The sequence below is a fragment of the Balaenoptera physalus genome, assembly GCF_965194825.1.
Source record: "Balaenoptera physalus genome assembly, chromosome: Y".
Classification (NCBI taxonomy): Eukaryota; Metazoa; Chordata; class Mammalia; order Artiodactyla; family Balaenopteridae; genus Balaenoptera; species Balaenoptera physalus.
This window is the reverse complement of record NC_138904.1, coordinates 4154876-4179533: the sequence shown is the minus strand read 5'-3', so window position 1 is coordinate 4179533 and position 24658 is coordinate 4154876. Positions and strand designations below refer to the sequence as shown.

General features: G+C 38.9%; 1 protein-coding gene across 3 annotated transcripts in view; it reads left to right on the top strand.

The window, feature by feature from the left end:
• The window catches only part of LOC309653429 (neuroligin-4, X-linked), a 581567-nt gene that overhangs the window by 142319 nt on the left and 414590 nt on the right, over positions 1-24658 (top strand). For all 3 annotated transcript variants that reach the window (XM_082448092.1, XM_082448095.1, XM_082448088.1), the window contains exon 2: positions 17547-17634. The gene's annotated coding sequence lies outside the window, so the exon portion shown is untranslated. The remainder of the gene's footprint in view (positions 1-17546; positions 17635-24658) is intronic.

Below are 24658 nucleotides of genomic sequence, written 5' to 3'. Positions count from 1 at the left end.
GTAATAGGAAAAGCCTTATTAGGCATTCTATTTAAGAAAGATACAAAACGGCTAGAGTTTAGCGGCATCGTGAAGGTATAGTCTTTCCTGAATTTAAGACACAAAAAGAACCAATTATTTTAATTGGTTAATTTGAATATGCAGATGATTAATAGTTCTAAAAATAAAATATACCATTAACAAAGAGAAAAGCCAAGAGTCTGTGAAGACTATTCACCCCAAATGTTTATGATTACTCTCAAGAGTATAGTATAATACACTCATATATATAAGAATATACGTATATTATATGTCTATGACATACAATCGACTTGAAACCAAAGCAGGGAATAGAGGCTAGGGACATCACATCATCCTAAAAACATCCCACTAAAAATCCGTAATAATCTCAAACTTGCATTCTAATGCTGACGACAGTCTTGACATATCTAAAGCTTAAAATGACAGTAAGTGAATATACATGTTTGTAAGAGTATATAAAAGTACACACACACACAGATAACGACAAATCAAAAAGAAGGGGGAAAATACCTCCATAGAAAATAGGAAATGCATAGCACTTAGAAGACAAAAACCTGAATGGCAGTAACATTCTGTGTGCATTACTGTGGACAGGGAAACTCAAGTTAAAACATGAATAAGACTCCCTTAAGTTGGGCAAAAATTTAAGTCAGATAGTCTCAAGCACCGAGGAAATTGTGAAGCAGAAATGGATCTCCGTACTGTTACCGGGCGTGTGGATTGACCAAACCACTTTGGGAAGACTTCTCGAAGCATCAGTTGAGTTGAAGATGCACTCAACTCTCCAGCCAGCTGTCTACTCCACAGAAGCTCAGTCCATGTGCACAGAGTATGGACAAGAATGTTCACAGTAACTTGCTCGTAATAATGAAAAATTAGGAACTACCCACAATGGAGTAATTATAAGTAAAATAAATAAACTGTAGTTATAGGTATCAATTTAATGAGTCTCAAGTTGAATGATGAATAAAAGAAGTGACCTTCAGCATGATACCATTTGCTTAAGTTTTAAAAATGAATAGATAGATAGGTGGTAGATAGATAGATAGGTAGATAGATAGATGATGGATAGATGTAGGTGGGTATGTAGAGAGATATAAATAGATGAGAGATGAGATACATGATTGAGATAGATGATAGATTAGATAGATGGTAGGTAGATGGATAGATATAGGGAAGGAGAGAAAGAAACAGGAAGAAAGAAAAGAGAAGGAAGGAAGGAAGGTGGTTGGATAGACATATACATGATGGATGGATAGATGTAGGTAGGTAGGTAGATCAGATAGAACTAGATGATAGATGAGATAGATGAGAGATGGGTAGATATATGGAAGGGAGGAAGGAAGGAGAGATGGATGGATAGATATAAATAGGTGATAGATTAGATAGATGATAGGTGGATAGATATATGGAAGGAAAGAAAGAAACAAAGATGAATAGATAAATATTGATAGAAAGGTAGACACATATGTATTAGAATGATGAGACAATTCAGGGATCCAGGACACTGTGAAAACCAAATTGAGTTTTCTGGGAAGAGAAGAAGGGAAATGAAATTGAGGGCAGGTACACAGGGGACTTCAAAATACAATACTTCTCTAATGTGCTATTATGTTTTAAAAACCAACATAAAGAAGGCATGAGGGACTTCCCTGGTGGCACAGTGGTTAAGACTCCGTGCTCCCAATGCAGGGGGCCCAGGTTTGATCCCTCGTCAGGGAACTAGATCCCATATGCATGCCACAACTAAGAGTTCGCATGTCACAACTAAGGAGGCCGCCAGCTGCAACTAAGGAGCCCACGTGCCGCAACCAAGGAGCTGGTGAGCCACAACTAAGGAGCCTGGCTGCCGTCACTAAGACCCGGTGCAACCAAATAAATAAATAAATAAGTAAATAAGGCATGAAGGAGTTATGGCAAAACTGATCACACCATTCTTTCCTCCACCCCCTTCAGAACTCTTTTCACCCCCCTCCCCGCACTTACAAGGCTGCATTCTAAAAATATCAAACAGCTCAAGTTACCTTTTCAAAACCATCTTTTAGGACAGGAGGAAAATTGCATGCGTTATTTTCCTTGTGTGACATAGTTTCTCCTAAGTTTCAACTGCAATGAGAACTATCCAATTAATAATTCCCTATTTTCCTCTTTCATTCATTTCATGGTTTTTTTCTGTTTAAATGTCATTTTTATATATCAGCAAACACTCTATCAAGCAATGAATAGTAGAGATCTTCCCATTTGAAAATATAAAGTTTTTTTTTTTTAAGGACTAAGACCCCTGGGAATCTTGGACATATGTTCAAACACGTGGGCATATGCTCATGTACTTAGATAAAGAGATTCAGTCGTGGCAGTTGAGTTGCACTGATTTCATTCCTAGCAACAGTTACAGGAGTGTAAGTACCCATTATCCATGAATTTACAAACCTGCATCCTTGTCCATGGTATCTTTCTATTCTTACTAAGTCACTTTCTTTCCCGTGATCAGATGTTCTAGGCTGGACTTTCTCTTCCTTTCTCTGAGTAGGATAATCTTGACAGTGGAGTGATGAACATATCTAATGCTTCATACAGTGTAAAGGAGTATAAAATTGGATGTTTCGGGGAGTATGTGTGAGAAGAGAACACAAGATGTCCTGTGACAAGGAGCTTAGAAATGGTGCCGGCTCATAGGGGCCCTTGTCAGGTCATTATTGTTTGAAAACGAAGAATGCAAGAGACTTGTTAACTGCATGTACCATCTATATACATACAACACACATGTACACATATGTCTATATATATGTCTCTTCTCTGCCTCTTTTTATATACATACATTTATTATATTACATTTTATATTATTTTATATTTCATATATTTTTTATATTTTATATTGTATATTAACAAATTGATCATTATATTGTAATATATATTATGTTACATATAATGTATAATTATAATATATAACATAATACGTAATGTATAATTACATATAATGTATAATTATAATATATAATATATAATGCATAATTACATATAATATGTATAATTATATATGTATATAGAATATAGTACACAATAATGTATATATAATAATTGTATTAGTATACTGATTAATAATATTTTTGCACAGAATTTGGAGCGTTTCATATCAGGTAGCTTTCTAAGTATGCTACATTTGCTAACTTCACAATTTAATCTTTACAACAGCCATGAGCCAGAAGTTACTCTTAACACCCATTTTTACAGTGAGCACCAATGCCCAGAGAGGCATCCGTACCAAGCAAGAAGTGCTGAGTGCAAGCAGTGTTTTGATTCTAGGCAGTGTGGTCCAGAGATCCTCTCACAGCCAGCCAGCATGTGCTGTCACAAGTCACCACTGGTTTCCACTTCTCCCCAAGAGCAAGATGGCACCTCAAGGGGATACAGATATCCACAGAAATCCGCCATGTTGGATTTAGCATTCAAGATTCATCCTCACCCTGTAGATTCAACATCCATTCTTGCTCTTATATGTACGGAAGCAAATCTCCTCTGTATAATAGTTGCACGTGCACCTCAGAGCCGAAAGAGGATGACAGAAGATGCTCTGTAGACCTTGTTTCTCTTGCTAGGGATACAGATGTTGCAGAGGAATAAACGTTAGATGCCTGTAAGTTAATCGCCAAAGAGAGTCGCCAATAGCCTTGGATCTGTTGAAGTAGCTCCTGTATGGAACGTTCTTGATGGACTGAATATTTTAAAGCCCTGTTATTGGCATCCTCATGCATAGCTACATTCATCATCATTGGCCAAGTAATGGGAAATGTTTTGCTAGTGCTGTGTGCTCATTTCAGAACATCTTGTGCTCTTAATGTATTTCTTAATGATGCTTCCAAGTTGTGATGGGGAACAGGGGCTTTGGCAGTCAGAAAGCCCGTGTCTCATTGCAGCCTCTTCTTCAGGTGGAGACATCTTCGCCCTTCTTAAAACAGACACCGATACGTAAAGCTCAAATGACCAAGACTTCGATTCATTTACTGAAACCAAATGAAACATCAGTATCCCTTTTTAGGATAATACTTGCACTTACAGTCACCTCTGAATTTTGTATGAGCAATCGCAAAACGGGAGAACAAGGAGATCCTGTTGATACGTCCAGATGTTGAGACTCTGACCAAGGAGCTTCACTGGACAAGAAAGAATGTGTTGCAACTTGAAAGGTGATCCCGCTTGTCTTAAATGGGTGTTGGTCATCCAGGTGAACTGGAATGGCAATACGCGTGTAAAGAGTCGTTGGAAGTAGCTGGAGTCTTTGGTTGGGTTCCCTAGAAGAAGAACCTGAGACAGGAATTTGAGTGCCATTGATTCACTGAGGGAAAAACCAGCAAGGAAGGTGCAGAGAAATGAGAAAGGACCAGCCCCTGGTAAAATAGAGCCTTGGTCTGATATCATGGTGGCAGGGCCCCTGGAGCACAGATTGCACCATCCAGCTTTGAAGCAAGAAGGACCACCATTTGTAGCCCCCATGTCAGGAGGTCTTTGGCTGTGCGGTCTTCAGGGTGGGTAGGTAGGGGGTAACTTTCCAGGCGGGGCAACTTATTCTCCACCAAGGGCAGTTCCCTACAGAGGAGAGCAGCTGTGACCTGTTAATAGCACCCAGTTCCAATGGCTGGAAGAGATCTCCATCGGCCCTGTAAAGATCTGGGCAAGGGGTCAAAACAGCATCTATCCCCCTACTAACTCCTGCAAGTAGAAATCTCTTTAAACGTTCATTTAAAATAATACTTCTCACGCTGTGATTCCTAATACTTACACTCGGAAATTCTCCTGTGTTAAATTCAGATTAGGTGATGATTTATGCTGGCCATCATTGTATATAGTTAAGGTCATGATTTCTGAATCTTTCACTTATATCCCAAGTGTAAGGTAAGGATTTGTTTTAAAAAGTTTTTTTGGTTTTTTTGTTTTTTTTAAAAAGATTTATTGGTACAGTTTCAAACCCTGGGGTTCCTTTTGCACGCGTATTTTCCCGGCTTATAAGTCCTCATACTTAGCTAGAGTTGACGCTTAGAATAATGATTTCTCAATGAGAAGCTGAACTGGATTTATTAGCAGGTTTTTATAAATCAAGTGCAAAATATATAGTTTAAACTTCTAAAGTACAGATTTATGTATCCTTGCAATAAATCATGAGAATGAATATCCATAAAGTCCTATTTTTTTCACTAATCCGGTCAACTGCTGGGTAGACATGTCTTGTCTTTTAATCCATTTCATATTCATAATTAGAACTCATTATTTCAGTAAAAATCTGTTGATTTATGGTTATCCTAAATGCATGCATTTGGAGGAGTTTGGAAGCCTGCCCGCATATTAACAGTTAGAGAGGAGAACTAATGCAATCACCATGAGAATGCATGAAAAATGTTCAATAATAATACTGGATCCCAGACGTAAAGGGCAAGGCAGAATTTAAAACAGCCCCGCTTCCATTCTCAAAAAGGCGCCACTTAATAATTATTATTAGGAGGGAGTCATTCAGATTTATCATTGTATAATGTTCTATAATGGACTTAACACTTTTATGCCTACGTCTTTATTTCATTCTGACACTAGGAAATAGGCAGGGTGCCTATAATTCTTTTCACAGACAAGTTGATGAAACCAAGGCTCTGATGCTCAAGGCATTACCCAAGGTCACAGAGATAGTTTGGAGATCGTCTCCTTGCCCCAGGTCCTGGCCTCCAGCCTTCCTCAGGCTCCCACCCCAACACGTTTTAGGGTGGACGTGAATGGCCGCTGCACGAGGGAAGCTCTCTCTAGGGCAACTGTGATCTCTCCTTCAATGTCTCCATACACAGAGAATCCTATTGCAGATCAAAACTCTGAAATTTCACTCCTTTGTGTTGGATACCTTCCTCCATCATCCTGGGAGGGAACAGTGTGTAAACAGGTCACCGTCCACACAAAACCCTTTTACAGTTGGTCCTACGAGTCATGTCTCTCAGCCAGGATTCATTTATTAGGGTTGACGGAACCAACAGGGATGCCCGGGGAGGAATCCCGTGAGCCTGGCAACTAGGGAGCTGGTTCGATAGCTGTCACACAGTCCGCCAAGAAGAAATGTGGATTTAATTTTCCAGAAGGGACTAAAGACTTTGTTAATATTGTGAAACATTAAGGTAACGTTTTAAAATTTTAATCGATGGTTAATGCCATTATGGGAAGGCCGCACACGAGGGGACTGTCAGAATGGTGTTCGATATTCTCTGTAAACGACTAACCGTTTAAAGGAGAGGAATGAGGAGGAAAGGAATTGGAATTCGGGAGTGTCTGGGTTAAGAAGAGTTTGAATAAGGTGACTGTATAATTTCACCATTCCACCAGGTCTCTTGAGAGAAATGGGGACACAAAAACAAAAGCATAAATTTATAAATTTTATGATTAATTGTTTAAAAAAATATTGACTGAGAAATAAATTTTATTGATTTTATTGGTGGAGCTGTATATTAGTTCTCTTAAAATTGGTGGAGCTGTATATTAGTTCTCTTAAAAAGGGTTTCTACCCACACACATATCATTAAAAATATTTCTTAACAGAGAGTAATCCTAAGGGTTCTCATCACAAGGAAAGGAATTATATGTATATGTGTGTATATATGTATATATATATATACATATATACATATGCAAGATTTATAAAATGCAAGAAACATGTATGTTTCTTGCATTTTAGTTCTCAATAAAATGGTATATTAGCCTGCTTGGGTTGCCATAATAAAGTACCACAAACTGGGTAGCTTAAAAAAATAGAAATTTATTTTCTCACAATCTGGAGGTTGAATGTCTAAGATCCAGGTGTCAGCAGAGCTGGTTCCTCCCAAGGCCTCTGTCCTTGCTGTGTAGATGGCCGTCTTCTCCCTGTGTCCTCACATGGTCATCCCTCCTTGTGTATCTGTGTCCTAATCTCCTCTTCTTATAAGGACACTGGTCCTGTGGGATCAGGGCCCACCCTAATGACTTCATTTAACCTTAGTGACTCTATCTCCAAATACAGTTATATTGGGTGCTAGGGTGTCAACACGTGAATTTTGAGGGCATACAATTCAGCCCGTAACACATGGAAACAGTATGTAGTAACACCCACTGAATGCAGCGACAACATCTGGGCAGGTAGTTGAAGACCCTAATCGCGAAATGGACAGTGCGTATCTATCAGAATGGCCAAACACAAATAAATAACAGTGGATTTATACTGTAGCATTAATGGCGAAACTACCATCACAGGCATTCACAGAATATTTATATGCACTAAGACAGTACTATTGAGCCTTCCTTTCTCCAGCACACATTTGCCATATTCCCAATAATGTCCTATCGCTACCCTGAACCTTGCCCTGATGGCTTCACGTATAGTCTGGGTCCTGGCGGCAGCCGTGGCTCAACTGGTACACCAAATAGCCAGTACTACTGGGCACCATCATCGGAGACCAGAAAGAGTCCACAGCACGAGCTTCTGCCCCAACACAAGTTGCATTATTAGCCAGCACCCTGCATACTGCCCTTCAAAGGAGATGCTCATGACTTTGCACCTGGAAGGGGTTGGGGAAAGAGGTTCTGCAGCTTGCCCTTCAAATGTAACTGTATGTTTAAGCAATGACTCTGAAAACCGCCTCTGCATTGCACGTAGAACCAGCAAAAAATCACGGCAGAATCTGGGAACTTTAGAGTGGCGCTCAGCCCCACCTGTCCTAGCTCATTTTAATGCAGCTGTGGGCAGTGTTTGGCATCGTTCACTGGAAATGAGAAGTCTGTAATAGAGACTTCCGCGGTGGTCCAGCGGTGAAGACTCCGCACTTCCACTGCAGGGAGTGTGGGTTCAGTCCCCGGTCAGGGAACCCAAGATCCCACATGCCGCAGTGCGGCGAAAAAAAAAAAAAGAGTCTGTGACGGATGCTAAGTTGAGAAGGATGCTGAGGCAACCGTCGACATCATGCAGGTTTTGAACTTGCAGAGAGTGTCCTCTGCAAACCAGAAAGAACGGTTACCAGATGGAAAAGGGATTGGAAGAAGCAGAATATTGTGGAATACCCAAGATCAATGGTTCTTAACTTTTGGGGGAATAGATGTTAATTATGATTTGAGAATTTGCTGGAAGTTACTGATAGCTCCCCAAGAAGAATGCACCTACACTGAACGTTTTGCCTAGAATTGCAGAGTTCAGGACATCCTGAATTCTACCCATGGATTCCTTAGGACAGTAGCTCTTCAATGATGGTTATAGCACTTTGTTGTTATTACTGTTATTACGATAATTTAGTGTCACTACTGTCATTTAGCAGGCGGCAGCCAAGAATGATCAAAAGTTCTGCAGTGTCCATAACGTTGAAACAGAACATAATTTAAAAAAAGCAAAAAAAGAATTGTACCATTTCCCACACAACTTTGAAATATCCCTCCAAGTATCTGTTTACATAAAAAAGCTCTCCATTATTATCTGAACCTAGAACCTAACTGCATTTTATATCTAAATTCAAGGCGTATTTTTTTTTTTTTTTTTTGCACAGTTACAATAGGCACTGAATTTTCCAAGAGCACAGCTGCCAAGTAATTAGAGGGAAAATTGTAGTTTATTTGTTTGGAAACTTACCAAGAGTTGTTAACAATTTTAGAAGAATTCCAACACTGCTCATGGTATTTGCGTCACTGGCACAAGCAGTTTAACCCCCAAAGCTTTGGACCACTTCATTGTGTCATATGGTGAAAATACATACTATATTATCACATATTACTTACAACTTATTTCTTTTTTATACTGTAATTAGGGAATTCACTGTTATTATTATTATTAAATAATAAGTTATAGCATAATGAGTAAGAGTGCTGGTTTCATATTTCATCATTTATAACCTTTGCGGTCTTGGGCAATTCCTTTACCTTTGTTCCTCAGTTTCCTGATCTATAGAGTGGTGATAAAAAACGACTTACCTCTTAGAGCTTTTGAGAATTAAGTGAGTTACTATTTTGTGTGTAAAGCATTTGTGCCTGACACCTAGTAAACACTATATAAAGTTAGCTATCAGTATCATTATTATTAGTTATTAATATGAATTAATATATCAATGTGAGAATAAGAGGTGTACTTCAAATATTTGTTATATAACAGTATGCAAGCAATATATAAAATACTGTTATATACATGGGAGATTTTTGTCTCTTAAGGTTTAAAACAACTGTTCTCAAAATTTAGGTAGACCCATGTTGAGAGGTTTTAGGAAAATTGCCTTGTAGTGAGAGACTTAATTTTTTTAAAGTCCTACCTTTAACAAGACAGGCATACTTTACTCCTCTTTCATGAAATTTGTTTTGTTCTTGACGTCATCAAAATGTTCCTCCAACCTAGAACATTCTTCTTTTCTTTGACTCAGTACATGAGTCCATTTCCTTTGCATTTACTAAGCGTTGATTGAAAGGGTTGTCATTACCAGAGATGTCTTTTGCCTTCAATATTGAAAAGCTGTTTTGCTCCAACAAAAGAAACTTCCTGGAGTCCCCTGCAAACCATGGCCATGCCACTTTCCTTCACGGAGCTATTCATGACGTCTGTGGTTACCACGTCTGCTTGCCTCACATGCCACTGGGATTGCAACCTCGCCCATGAACAGTGTGTTAAAATCAATCATTTTCTTCCTCTATGTTCTCCTAGGGTCCCCAATGCACCCAACCTACTAAAATGGTGATATTTCAGCATCTTGGTGTTGCACAGTCTGTCTTGCTGAGAAGCAAATATGATCTTTGATTTCTGCTGGTAAAAGTTGGCAACCTTTAGACCAAAGAGATTCTGAGAAATGGCATGGATTAAATAACTTCTTGTAATAAAAGTCAAATCATGCATTATTTTCTTGGCTCTGTTTTAGGGAATAGAACCAGGGAATTTTGTTAGTTATGTATATTCACCTTCCTGAAGGAATATAGATTGCTTACATTTTTTTTCTTATTCTTTGGTTCTCACCAGCTTAACTAATTCCTATTTGCCCTCCATCAACCCAAATGAGTCTTCTTTATAGACTTTTACTTTTTTTTTTTTAAGTATTTGTTTATTTATTTATTTTTGGCTGTGTTGGGTCTTCGTTTCTGTGCGAGGGCTTTCTCTAGTTGTGGCAAGCGGGGGCCACTCTTTATTGCAGTGCACGGGCCTCTCACTATCGCGGCCTCTCTTGTTGCGGAGCACAGGCTCTAGATGCGCAGGCTCAGTAGTTGTGGCTCACGGGCCCAGTTGCTCCACGGCACGTGGGATCTTCCCAGACCAGGGCTCGAACCCGTGTCCCCTGCATTGGCAGGCAGACTCTCAACCACTGCGCCACCAGGGAGGCCCATGAGTCTTCTTTAGAATCCGTAAGTTGCAATATAGGATGTGGATACTGTCCTGTGTTTCATGTTCCTTAAAGTGTGTAGATCCACTGTCTTTCAATATCAGGGAAGAGTGAACTCTGATTACTCATCAGAAAAAAAAATTCCACAGTGTCTCCTGCCCAAGTTCTCATCACACCCATTCTGAAGAGTTAACTTAATGAGGATTGATTGAAGGAGAAGTAGCCCACCTACGTTCTAGATTTCTAAAACATCAAGGATTTGCTGTTCTCCGTTTATTTGGACAACATTTTCTTGAATGGCACCAAATGGCAGTGAAGTTTAGCTTGGATACTGTGTCATCTGCTTCTGTTTAGGATACAGCACATGGAGACATGGTGCATCTGCTGAATGAGCTCATGGTCTTGGAGAGAAGAATGGACCTAAAGATCTGGGAGCATGGAGAATGCTTTACCTCCCCCGCCCACCATGCTGCATGTTAAGTGATGGATCTACTATGAACTCAGTGGTGCCCAATCCTAGCAGGCAGTATCCTAATTAATTGAAGAAATGCCGTGTTCTCCATTCTCAGAAAAAGAGATAATTAAACATTAGTTTAAAACTAATTTACATAGACCATTCTTAAAGCATGCCTTATGTGGCTCTTCTGTTAAGTACAGTGAACATTCGGATAGGCACTTTGTGATGAATGGATCATTTTTAAAAATCTTTGTTACAATTAAAACTAATTGGGAGCATGAAGTAAATGCCCATAAAACAACGAACAGTAAAAGTCTCAGTATTTACCTGTTCCTCTGGAGCAATTACAAGAAATGCTTCAGGCTATTATTGGGGTCAGAGCTACCTTGATTAGTAAAAAGCCTCGTAAACAAGGATGGGCTTGCAGAATGATTTGGATTTACCTCCAAAATAAAGAAGAAGAGAAGTTGTTTCACAGAAGAAAAGGATAAAATGACCAACGGCACTGAGAATGAGAAGAGAATGTTTTGAGAGACCTCACTTAAGTCAGACTGATGAAGAAAGAGCCCCGTCATTGAGAAGCAGTCAACATGAGTTTGTCCAAGTAGAGTCGTAAAAACTGAAGTAGACCTAGAAATCTCAAAATTTGGATCTATAATTGGACAATGGAAGAGCATAGTAAGGTTTGGGCAGGGTATTGGCATGTAAATAAAACACTTGAATAAAATTAAACTCACAAGTCATTGCCAGTAGACAGAAATAAGAAAAAGTCTGTAGTCAATGAAGTTCATTGGGAGGCTGCTGGCATCCTTCACTCAAGAAGGTGAGCAAGAGAAGTACAGGCAGGATGCACGGGCAGGAAGAAGTGTAGGATTTTTGTTTCTACCAATATGGCAGACTGTTTTTACCAAAGCAACATTCCCACTGGAGCATACATAAAAATTCTGGATGAGGCGTGGCAAACATTCTTTAAAACACACTTTGGCTTTTAAGTGCTCATGGAGTTTTTGGAAGTTTATCTTTTGCAAAACTTGCTGAAGGTAGTAAGAGGCAGTGCATAGCCTAGCTTTCTTGGTCTTTAAGGGTCATGAAACCTGTTTTAGGTGAAAGAAATGCAAAGTACATGCCCAAGAGAGGTAAAGCCATGGATGTTGATGTGCAGGGTAAATGATTTTTAGCAGAGTAGGACTGGACAGATTAAAAAGTTTGAAAACTAGCAGGTAAAATCCTGCTAAGTATATAAAAATTCTTTATGATATATTAGATGAAAAAATATGGTGCAAATTAATGTATGTAGAAAAGTAACTTTTGTGTTGGAAAGGGGTTAAAAGGATTATATATTCATTTTTTATTTGCATAAAGAAAACACTGGATAGGTGCATAAAAATCTTACCTGGAGAAAACAAAAGTATGAGCATGAAATATCAAAAGAAACATTCATGAGTTTTGAATTATCTGGGTGTCTCACTCATTTTAACATTAAGTGAAATTTAAAATTTAAAAAGTGGTATGTAAAAGTGATTTTTAAAAAAAGAGGTAGGTTTAGTTATTAATTCCTAGAATTCTAGTGGAAATCCATTACTCGGACATAATTCTGACCATGATGGAAGAATTGATTTAAGACAGTTCACATTTTGGAGTTAGGTACAATTCATACACTTTGCAGAGTCGCTCATACTCATACAAGGGGGAACTTTGAGTGTTTCCACTTGGTTTTAGGCAAGCGATCAATTGATATACTATGTTTCTGTAGCTTGAGATTCTCCACAGAAAAATGACTCAGGAAGAATAGATGTTCTTGGAAATGAAATTTTGCACATAAAATCCCAGTCCTTGAGGCTGCAGATCTAGGAGGTTTCTGACTTTGGCATATTCAAAGCCTATGTCCACATTCTGTGACAGGCCCTCAAGGGAAAAACGACAGACAGGCATGGACCGTAAGTTGGGTGTCAAGAAAGCTTAGTTTCAGGATAAGTTGGCACTTATATAGATGCTGAGTACAGCAGAAAATGTTCATAATTTTATAGTTCTACCAGAGTATTTTGGTAGAATTTTATAGTTCTACCAATAACACAGCCTACCGCTTGCTGTAGAAGACATGGTCTTCATTGCAGGTGAAGAGAACAGAGCTTAGTTGGTCTACAACTTCTCTTCAATGGGACTGATTATTAGGCTGGACAGGATAGAACGAGCCTGGTTAGATAGGAGTGGAAGTTGGGGAGCTCTTGAGAGTGGCCTGCCCAGCGTTCATCGTCCTTTATCTCAAACTGAGTGGTCCTCTTGCTTTGTTCTGAGTGTTAATGTCTCCCAGTAGAAGAGGACTGCACGGTGTGTCTTCCCTTGAAGCTAAGTGATATCATTGCTTTGGCTTCCACAAGGGTGCCTTGACCTGAAATGGATTTCGCTGACTTCTCCCTTTTATTCTCTCCTTTTCCCTTCTTCCTGCCTGCGATGGAGACATGGCTGGAGCTACAGCTGACATGTTGTGACCATCAAGGAAAGAGAGACCAAGAGAATGGCACCACATGTAACTTTGACATTCCAGGACCCCTGAGCCAAAGTAGACGCGTGTCTCCCTCCAGAATTCTGGTTAAATGACAACAGAAACAGAATTCATTTAATAATCCCATGAACAAGAGCTAACTTTCCTTCAGTGTCCACTCTGTGCCAGGTCTTTCTCTAGAACCTTCTCCTGTACTGATATATTTAATCCTTACAACATCTTTATGAAGTAGATACTGTAATTATGCCCATTTGACAGATGAGGAAATGCAGTGTTAGGCCACATTGACACAGGAACTAAGAATTTTGTCATATATCTTTGAAGAGATTTGACCAATGGGAAAGTAGAAAATACATAAAGATGACGTAAGTGTAACACCTTTTTTCTGGACCTCAGTTCCAAAAACATACATGAAACATGAGTCTTGACTCACGACCTACTCTCACCATTAGTCTAGAAATGGTTCATGCATTTCTTTGTGTGTTCATAATCGTCAAAGAGGCAACCACACAAAAACAGAACCTTCAAAATAACCTACATACTGTTATCTGGTTCCACACCCCACCTCCTTCTATTCCTCTATCCAGGGAAGCGGCTGTCCTCAATCCTGTGTCCATCCTTTTCTTGTTTTCTTTTGTATGTTGTCTTCCTGCATAAATAAATGTTCCTCGTACACACACACATACCCAGAATGACAGAGATGTAAAAGTAGAATAACAGGCAGTGCAGTGGACACAATAAAACAAGGACAAATCAAAAGGAGGAAGCATCTAGACATCCCTGGAGTAGGTTAGCAGCGTTTGGATGAAGGGGTGATATTTAAAAACTGAACTCCAGAGGAAATTGATGGGGCAGGGGCTTGAGCGGCGCTGGAAGAAGATGGGAAAGTTGGAGAAGAAATAATTAAGTGGGGAGGGTGTGGAGTTATGAAATGAGTTGGCTTATCTGAAAAATGGGATTTTTTTTTTTCCTGTAAGAAATAACAGAGGTAGGAATAGGGCCACATCTTTATCCTCCTGACGTTGGGTTCTTCCACTTACATGTGGTTCTGTCAACGCCTGTTACTGCTCTGAGCAGAGAATCCCTGAACTAAATCTCTATTTGACCTTCATGTGCAGGCTAGTTGGGACTATATTGATATTATTTCAAGCCATTGGTTCCCATGACAACTCCATTTTCCCCCCAAATAATTTATTCGCCCCCAATTCTACAACATAGCTGGGCATGGCCATTTAACCCAAGGGGCCTTACAAATTATTTAAATCATCTTAAAATGTAATGAGCTCTCATTCACTTAGGCTAAGAACATACTTCATGTGACCTGTAGAAATTATTTTGTTGAGCTGATGCATGTAGGGAGGTGCGATAAAAGCAAACTTCTCCAGCCTCTGGGGGAGTTGTCTCAGCGAAGAATAATTCCTGGAAACATGGAAAAGCTACAGGGCTCTTTCACATAAACGACTTCTTGCAAAATAAGAGCAGTTGCAGCTTAAAGTAGGTCGTTCTTCCACTGTCTGTATCTCCCATATTTATTTTCCTGAAAACTCTGTATATTCTCCTGAGAGAGTGACTTTCACGGTTACAACCAGGAGTAGATGCCTCTAAATTTGCACCCCCTGCTGCAAAGCAGACATCTGGACAAAATAGCACCTGAGAGATTGGTCAAGGATTCTTCCATGAAGTCATATTCTAGAGTTGAAGAGTTCTCTACAATGTTAAGAGGTGCAGTCATAGAAACTTATCTTCTTTGCTTCTTGAATACTAAGCCAGCACTTGTTATTTATCAAGGATGCTACAGATTGGCTGTGCTGGGTATGATACTACAGATGTATGTGCATCTGTGGGTTTATTGATTTTATTATAGAATGCCCTGGGTATGGCTGTGCTGGGTATGATACTTACTACAGATGTATGTGCGTCTGAGGGTTATTGATTTTATTATAGAATGCCCTGGGTATGGCTGTGCTGGGTATGATACTTACTACAGATGTATGTGCATCTGCGGGTTTATTGATTTTATTATAGAATGCCCTGGGTATGGCTGTGCTGGGTATGATACTTACTACAGATGTATGTGTGTCTGAGGGTTATTGATTTTATTATAGAACGCCCTGGGTACGTGAACTAGGAATGCATTTTAGAATTCAGATACGCGGGAATCCATTTGAGTAGGGAAGGTAGGTGAGAGCAAAAAGAATCAGCATGTGAAGCTTATGATGGAGAGGTGATAAAGCAGGACCATTGATCTGTGTATTGTTTACTGGATAAGCCAGAGTTATTAAGGCAAAGAGCCCCACTGGTTGAAGTTGCTGTCTTATCTTCCAGGTCAGTACTCTCTGTAGCATAGCTGTGTCTTCGTTCTTCGGGTGGTGAACATTTGGCTGTCTGTTCGGGAGATACCAAAACATAGTTCCCATTTGTGAAAAAATAAATATAAAATTTCAACAACGTATTACGACAACATTTATTCTAGTTTTATAGGCACCTGCCATCGCTGGCAGTTGTCAAAATATTGGAACTCAAATATTAGTGGCATGTCTCGCTTGAAAAATACCGATTCTGCGTTTCTTGTATTATGCTGTGTACATTATTACGCTAGCATAGCTGTGGAGTCGGCTGCTGCCTCTTTGAAGTCCCTTCACATTTGCTTATTTTTTTAATACGTTTCTTTCTTCCACACTTTTCCCAAAGGATGGGTGATAATAAATCGTTATGATTTTATTTATTAAATTTCTTGCTCTTCTTAGCTAAGCTCTGCGATTGCACGCTCATAATCTCATGCCAGAATTCACTGATTTTTTTTTTTACTTTCAGTTTTGAATCAAAAATGAATTGTATTGATTCCCAAGCACTGTCATCTACTAGCTTCAGTTTTCAATAAGATGAGAGATTTTATTGACTCTGAAATGAGAAGAAAATTCACAATTCTGTCAAAGAATTTGGAATTTGAGAGTGTGTTACTTCCACTCCCATTAAAATTCTTCACTCCATAATATGGATTGAAAACCCACAATGTCGTTATAAACATTAAACCATAAATTATAACCATTCCATTTTGTGTGAATATGATATAAATTACAAAACAAAGATTTTGCATTTTATATGAATGTTATGTAAATTATAAAATAAAGCTTTTACATAAACATTATATACATTATAAAATTTATAAGCACCCTAGTACTGAGCATGGGTCTTTGTGGCTCACAAAACGTGATAAGAGGGAACAGGCTTCAGAGAAGGGAGTGCAGGTGTAGCAGCTGGAGAGCAGCATCGCCTTGGGGAAATAATCAAAATAACGTCCCCTTAAAGGCACGGCCATCTAGGGAAAAACGGAACAAGGAGGGAAAATTGATTCCCCTTCCCAACGCTACCACCCCACCACAATCATCCCTTAAAAAGACCACAGTTTAGAACAGTCACCGTAGAAAGTGATGTAGACCTAGAACCTGTGTTCACAAAATGCCGAGGAACAGGAAGAAAAATCCAACGAAACAACAGTGCTGTCAAATGAAGACAGGAGATGTGAACCAGCTGGTGAAAATTCTCACTACAAGCAGAAAAGTAAAAGGAGCAAAACTCTCCAGCACATCCTAATCTCAGGAAATTCCAAGACAACAATATTTCTACAGAACCGCAGTGTGGTCATGGAGCTACCCCCGGTCTGGCAAACTCCTCCGCAGGTCCCCAGTTTTCTGGTTTCCTGAGGACGATCTCTAACAGCAAGAATGCCCCTGCACGCAGCCAGAATTCCAGGTGTCGGTGGTTCCATTGGTTGGCCTTTAAGCCTCTCTTTTTCTGAAAGATGACGCTTCTCCAAACACAAAGCATGTCCAGCATTTGAGGAGAAAATCCAAATATGTAAAACTCAAAGTTGTCTCCTGTGGTTTTTAGCTAAAACGTATAAAACTAGGCAACAAGGAATCTTACTCCATTCCCCTAATGCTTATCAGAGAAGGAATGTCACAGCTGCAGAAGTCTTGAAAAGGAGATGCCGGGTATTTCCAAAGTAATATTTGATAAGAGAGAGTTTAAGAAGCAAGACAAGGAAGTTATCTTGCTTTATTCATTGTGCATCTCTGAATGGATTCTGGGCGATATATGACTGATAATTATAGAATGTTTCCCTGTGACTAATTCCAGTTTCTCTCCCTTTTTGTCCTTTCTCCCTCTTCCATATGAATAGTTCTAATTACCATTTGTTTCTCTCTCGTTTTCTCTCTTTCTTCAGAAAGTCTTGGTGTTACCCACAAACACTGCAGTTCTTTCCCCATGCACCTCTAGTTCTACGAAGCCTTGAGAAGTTCCTGGCTGCCTGGGTAAGTTTCATCATATTCACCCATATTTTACTAAAGTGATGATGGCAAAAGGGAAAGAGGACCCAGTTGAAGGGTGGCTACAGTGATGGGCAAAGCCTCTGGTGATGACCAAGTAAGACCGTAAACTAGGACATTCAGCGATGATGCTGATGGTTGTCGGTGAGACAGCACTTCCGTCATCTTTGTGTGTAATTGATGCTGTGATACTCCTGATGGCTCCTTAAATATGAAGTCTCACGGGAAACTTGGGAAAGTAACGTGCAGTAAAAGGGACTCCAGTCATGGCTGGGTCTTCACTCCCTATGGGGAGTTCAGACCTCAGTCCATTCCCTCGTCAGTCCATCAGAGACTCTGACGGTTACTCACATTGAAAGGTTAACTTGAGACTAAAATGACTCTTAGCTCTGATTCTCATCCATATGATAATATGCAAATAGACATTCCTTTATAAACACATGCTTTAAAAAATTAAATGGAATCATTATTGAAGACCAGTTTATGATATGCACATTCCAATTCAATTTTATATAAATCTAAATTCTCTATAAGTTTTATTCGTTTTACAATACTGATTTAAGACACATTTGTTGAGTGTGTACTATGTGCTAAGAACAAACTATTCCTAGGGAAACCATAATTTTTTTAAAAAAAGCCTTCTTTCTTTTGTAGCTTGACATTAGTTGAAAGTTGTGAGAATGCTACAAATCAGCATACCTTCTGTCCAGATTTATCTAGTGTGATATTTTGCCCCATTTGTTTTATTTTTGCTCTTCAGTATCTTAGTATATTAAGAATATTAGTCCTTTAATCTGTAATAGTGCAAATATTTTCTCCTCATTCATTTTTGATTTTATTTATGGAATTCTATACCATGTGAAGGTTGTTTTTTTTTAATGTAGTCAAATTTATCAATCCCTTCTTTTATTAAATCTGGGCTTTGCATCATTGTTAAGAAAGCCATTTCCCTACACCCAGCTCATAAAAGAATTTTCCCACTTTTTCTCCTAGTACTTTTGTGGTTTCATTTCTTTTTACATTTAGATCTTGGGTCCACTGGGGATTCATTCTTGGGTATGGTGTGAGGAATGAATCTAATTTTTATCTTCTCTCAAACGGCTGCAGACATTTACAATATAGCCATTCATTAAAACATCCATTATTCCCCAAATGATTTGAGATCCAGCTTCATCTGATATATGAAGCTTCTATATATCCCTGGGTCTATTTCCCTTATTTTCTACTCCATTCCATTCCATTCTTTGTTTTTTTTGTGCCAGTTCAACATCACCATCATTATAAAGATTTTGTATATTCTAATATCCAGTGTAACTCCACCCCCCTCATAGATCTTCCTTTTCAGTATAAAAACGTGCTTTCTTTTTTCTTTACAGCATTTTTTTTATTGAATATATTTGACGTAAAACATTGTGTACATTTAAGGTGTACAACTTGTTACTTTTGATACATTTATATAATGTACTGTGATTGCCACTGTAGTGATATTTATCACGTTACATAATTATAATACAATACTGTTGTCTATATTTATTATACTGAACATTAAATCTCTGTGGCTTATTCACTGCTCATTGCAGGTTCGTAACCTTAAACAACATCGATCTTATCCCCCAACCCCATCCCCCGGTAACTGCCATTTTACTCTCTGATTTTTACGAGTTTGACATTTTTAGATCCCATGTATAAGATTAATCATACCATACTTGTCTTTCTCTGTCTGATGTTATCTCACATAGCATAATGTACTCAAAGACCACCTGTGTTGTCACAAATGGCAGGATATCTTCTTTTCTCTTGGCTGAATAACATCCCATTGTTTATATATACCAGATCTTCTTTATTTATTCATCTGCTGATGGGCAGTTGGGTTGTTTCCATATCTTGGCTATTGTGAATAATGCTGCAGTGAACAGGGAAGTGCATATATCTCTTGGAAATAACTGTTTTCACTTCCTTTGGGTATACTCCCAAGTAGTGGATTGCTGGATCATATAGTAGATATATTTTTAATTTTTTGAGGAGCCTCCATATTGTTTTCCGTGGTGATTGGATAAAACATGCTTTTTTAATGAAAACAATCAGAATTGGTGGGACCCTTTAGGTCCAAAACTGCTGTTGAACTTGGAAGCTTAAAAAAAAAAAACTTTAGCGGCATCAGCCTACCCAAGCGCTCTTCAATCCACTGACGTCCCTCTGAATGCATTTGTATACATCCATGGGAATACACACCCATGTTCTATATTTGCACTGTACAAAGGAACAGCACTACCTTGATTTCTTAATTACTGATGACACAGGCTGTTAAATTTCTCTGTAACTGAACAGAACGAGCATTAGGGTTTTAGGTGGAAATGCTGTAGGATTGTCTTTTATAAACAAACGAAGACATGATAGAGAATTATAAGGCTTGCTGATATTCTATTCCACTGTCAAACCAAGGTAATTTAATGTTCAGTTAATCTCAGGAGGAGGGACGTGCTGTCTCATGTAGTCCCCTGTTGCCAATATATATGTATTATATCAAGTAATAACCTCATCTGAACTGTAATGAAGAAGAAGTACATATTTAGCCAAACATTCTGTTTCCAAGTAGCCCATATGTCTAGAACAGATATTTCACAAGAATTTTTAAATGTGTAAGAGAGATTTAGAGTATGTTTTTCGCTGTAAAATATACTCTTTTAAAAGCTCTCATTAGTTTATTACCATAGGTAAAATTGATAATGAATTGTTATTAAATAATTTTGAAAATTCCTTTGCAATTAAGATGCTTTAATTCTTATTTTTAATTGTCCCAGTCAATGGATCATTAAAAGCTTTCTGATAAATTTTCTGTTGACAATGATTAGGAATGCATAAATGCAGTAAAATCCTGACTAATGGAATGCCACTGATCAAACCCCAAAATATTTTCTTTTTATTTAAAGAGATTTATAAGGAACAGGAAAATATTTTAGGGTTTAAAAAAATCAGACCCTAAAAAACCAGGATGCCTATTTTGTACTACTTCCTAGTCTTTTCAGTTTTCTTTACTATAAAAAAATTGAGACTGAATTTTATTCTGAAAATATTACAAATGGATATATATCATTAATGAATTGTCATTAACATATAGAATGGCCATATTTTCTTTTTTTAAAAAATTAATTTAATTAATTAATTTATTTATTTTTGGCCGAGTTGGGTCTGCATTGCTGTGCGCAGTCTTTCTCTAGTTGCGGCGAGCAGGGGCTACTCTTCATTGCGGTGCGCGGGCTTCTCATTGCGGTGGCTTCTCTTGTTGTGGAGCACGGGCTCCAGGTGCGTGGGCTTCAGTAGTTGCAGCACACGGGCTCAGTAGTTGCAGCACGTGGGCTCAGTAGTTGTGGCGCACGGGCTCTGTTGCTCCATGGCCTGTGGGATCTTCCCGGACCAGGGCTCGAACCCGTGTTCCCTGCATGGGCAGCCGGATTCTTAACCACTGCGCCACCAGGGAAGCCATAGAATGGCCGTATTTTCATTTTATAAATATATCTTAGTTTCTTTTGTAGAATGATATTAATTGTATTTGATCTAGACACATCATTAAAAAAAAAAATTGGGGGTCATGCTGTGCATCACGTGGGATCTTACTTCCCCGACTAGGGATTGAACCCGTACCCACCACGTGCAGTGGAAGCGTGGAGTCTTAACCACTGCACCACCAGGGAAGTCCCTAGACACATCATTTTAGAACATTTGGGGGGCATGTAACCCAATAATGAAAAATACATTTATAAAAACAAGTTAATCTTTTTACGCTTATGATTTACACAATTGGAAAATTGCTTAGATAGTGGAATAAACCAATAAGAATATGAAAGAGCACATTTTCAATTGGGTATTTTTTCAGAAAAACTATGATTAGCCTTCCTAGTTTCATTCTTGTTAAAGATGCTTATTAGATCATAAATGTCTTAAGCCAACAAATTTAAAGGTAGATCAAATAAAAGTGTCTTACGGTACCAGGCTAATTTTGGACAATTTAGCTGCTTATATTTATCTGCACCATATTTTGCACCTGTCCTACTGAGTTTTGAGTTATTCTGTCCTCTGGCCCGTCATCTACAGGACACTGGATTGGAATTAAGGGACGGATTTCTTGTTCTGAATCAACCTCTAATGATCCCCAATTACCAGTGCCCTGTTTTCTCACCCGTAAAATGACATGTGGGCTGGTCAACATCCAAGACAGTGGATTGGATTTGTCATCAGGTAGAAATGGCTACATCATATTCTTTGCTGAGAAGGAATGAAGGCTTAGCTGGAAACAGTATTGATCATTTAGTCTACATGGGGGCTGAAAGATGATCTAGTGGTGTGCGCCCCAAAAACCTGCTCCTGATGACCCTCAAATGTTGACTCTGTGTGTGTGTGTGTGTGTGTGTGTGTGTGTGTAGAAGGGAAGTTTGCCGTATATGTGTAGATTTATTCCTCAAGTACCTATTCTGTTCTGTTGATTTGTTTCTCTGTCTTAATACCAATATTATACTGTCCTGATTTTCATAGCTTGAATAAGTCTTGAAATCAGGTAGTGAGAGACCTCCAAATTGGTTCTTCTTTGTCAAGTTTTTTTGTTTTGTTTTCAGTTATTCTAGGTTCTTTAAATTTACATACAAATTTTAGAATAAGTTTATCAATTTTGACAAAAAGATATCCTGCTGAGATTTTGACTAGGATTGTGTTGAATCTATAGATTGATTTGGGGAGAGCTGACATCTTGGCAATACATAATGTTCCAACCCATGAACAAAGTAACCTTTTCATTTCTTTATGTGTTCTTCAAATTCTCTCAGCAATTTTTCTGTAGTTTTCAGTGCACAGGTCTTGCACACCTTTGTCAGAATTATCCCAAAGTATTTCCTACATTTGATGCTGTTGTAATTGAGGTTGTAGTTTTCATTTCAGTTTTTGAGTGTTCATTGCTATTATATAGAAATATAATTTAGATATTGATCTTTTATCTTAGAACCATGCTAAATGCACATAATAGTTCCAGTAGTTGTGTGTATGTCGTGGGATTTTCTACACAGATGATCATGTCATCTTCAAATGCAGTTTTAATTCTTCCTTTCCAATCTGGAGGTTTAAAAACTTTTTTTCCTTGTTTTACTGGGTAGAATCTTCAGTGCATTGGTGAATAGAAGGGCTGAGGGTGCCTCCGCACACTGTCTGCTGAGCCGAAGTGTCGGACACAGCCATTTCACACGAGAAACCCTGGTCTAAAGGGTGCAAGGTGCAAGACCTCTGCACTCGGCACCCTATGAGCAAGTGAAACTACACTAAGCACAAAGGAAAAAAAAAAAGACTGGCCTCCTTGGAGAGCAAGCATCAAGTGCAATCCCTCCGGTCCTATTCTTGAACAGTGGACACGTTGTTTCAAGGGCACTGATGACTTCTTGATACTTCAGTGGCTGGCCAGATATGTAGTTGGATCACATCCTGAGGTGACCCTGATGGGGCATTCTGTACAGCCGTGTGGCTCACAGGGTCTTGGTGCTCCGGCTGGGTGTCAGGCCTGAGCCTCTGAGGTGGGAAAGCCGAGTTCAGGACATTGGACCACCAGAGGCCTGCCAGCCCCACATAATATCAATTGGCAAGAGCTCTCCCAGAGATCTCTGACTCAATGCTAAGACCCAGCTCCACTCAACGACCAGCAAGCTACAGTGCTGGACACCCCATGCCAAATAACTAGCAAGACAGGAACACAACCCCACCCATTAGCAGAGAGGCTGCCTAAAATCATAACAAGTTCACAACACCCCAGAACACACCACAGGATGTGGTCCTGCCCACCAGAAAGACAAGATCCAGCCTCATCCACCAGAACACAGGCACCAGTCACCTCCACCAGGAAGCCTACACAACCCACTGAACCAACCTTACCCACTGGGGGCAAACACCAAAAACAACAGGAACTACAAACCTGCAGCCTGCGAAAAGGAGACCCCACAGTGTTTGCTTAACACAGTAAGTTAAGCAAAATGAGAAGACAGAAATACACAGCAGATGAAGGAGCAAAGTAAAAACCCACCAGACCAAACACATGAAGAGGAAATAGGCAGTCTACCTGAAAAAGAATTCAGAGTAATGATAGTAAAGATGATCCAAAATCTTGGAAACAGAATGGAGAAAATACAAGAAACGTTTAACAAGGACCTAGGAGAACTAAAGAGCAAACAGACAATGACGAACAACACAATAAATGAAATTAAAAATTCTCTAGAAGGGATCAATAGCAGAATAACTGAGGCAGAAGAACAGATAAGTGACCTGGAAGATAAAATAGTGGCAATAACTACTGCAGAGCAGAATAAAGAAAAAAGAATGAAAAGAATTGAGGACAGTCTCAGAGACCTCTGGGACAACATTAAACGCACCAACATTCGCATTATAGGGGTCCCAGAAGAAGAAGAGAAGAAGAAAGGGACTGAGAAAATATTTGAAGAGATTATAGTTGAAAACTTCCCTAATATGGGAAAGGAAATAGTCAATCAAGTCCTGGAAGCGCAGAGTCCTATACAGGATAAATCCAAGGAGAAACACACCAAGATACATATTAATCAAACTATCAAAAATTAAATACAAAGGAAAAATATTAAAAGCAGCAAGGGAAAAGCAACAAATAACATACAAGGGAATCCCCATAGGGTTAACAGCTGATCTTTCAGCAGAAACTCTGCAAGCCAGAAGGGAGTGGCAGGACATATTTAAAGCGATGAAAGAGAAAAACCTACAACCAAGATTACTCTACCCAGCAAAGATGTCATTAAGATTCAATGGAAAAATTAAAACATTTACAGACAAGCAAAAGCTAAGAGAGTTCAGCACCACCAAACCAGCTTTACAACATATGCTAAAGGAACTTCTCTAGGCAGGAAACACACGAGAAGCAAAAGACCTGCAATAACAAACCCAAAACAATTAAGAAAATGGTCATAGGAACATACATATCAATAATTACCTTAAATGTAAATGGATTAAATGC